Raw genomic sequence first — 1,054 nt, 5'->3', positions numbered from 1 at the left:
CGTTTTCAATTTTAAGAAATATGGAAAATTAATAACCACAAATATTTGATTATAAAATAATTTCTTTCAGATTATTGCATTGATAATTATATACTAAAAATATCATGTTTCGTTCCTGAAAGAAAATATTTAAAATTGTAATAAAATGAAAATTTCATAACATCAGCGAAATGTAGATATCCAATTATCAAAGAAGCAAAACATATTTTGGTGTTTTAAAAAAATGAAAGAATCTAAGTACATTTTAAATTTAGAAAAAAAAAGTTAATAAAACTAAACATAATAAACATTGAACATATTTGAACTTGTTTAAAATAATATCTCCTCATTCAATGCATGTTTTAAATTCATAAAAAATACCCATTTTAATCTATAATTAAATACTTTTTGATTTAAAAATATGAAATAACACATTTGTATTGAGCAAATGTAAAAATTAATTTCAAATTTCACTAATTTATCACAGGATCATAAGAAGCAGAGCAAATAAATAATGATTATGATAAAAATAGTCTGTTAAATTTAATTGGAGGAAAAGTATCGTTTTAAGCATTATTTTTATAAAAAATACAGATGTTTAATCATTTTTGGATTATCTAAACTTGATTAAAATTTTTAATACTAATGCCAACACATACAATAAACATTTCAACTAAGTCGTAAAAACTTTAAACATAACTCAAAACTGCCTTTTAAATTAAAAATGCCTGAATTGTTTTTTTTTTGTATTGGTTTTTAATCCTTTATCTTTCTCTTAAAAATAAAAGAAAAATTGAACTGGAATTTAGTTAGAACTACTACCACTGGAGGCCAGCACGTACCTTAGTGATTACCGTAAATAGTTTACTACCCTAAACTATTTACGGTAGAAAGTAAATGAACAATATAATTACGAAGCTTTGGAATGAGTAAGTTGAAATCATCGCATCATTCGATTTCCTTTACTGATACTTTTCTAAGAAAATGCTTTCAGATGCATAATTTTCAATTTTATAAAGCTTTGTAATGCATTTGAGCACAGGAAATTGCAATTTTTTTGCCCAAGAAAATTTTT

The sequence above is a fragment of the Argiope bruennichi genome, chromosome 8, assembly GCF_947563725.1.
Source record: "Argiope bruennichi chromosome 8, qqArgBrue1.1, whole genome shotgun sequence".
Classification (NCBI taxonomy): domain Eukaryota; kingdom Metazoa; phylum Arthropoda; class Arachnida; order Araneae; family Araneidae; genus Argiope; species Argiope bruennichi.
The sequence above is the reverse complement of the archived record's forward strand: the minus strand, read 5'-3'. Positions refer to the sequence as shown.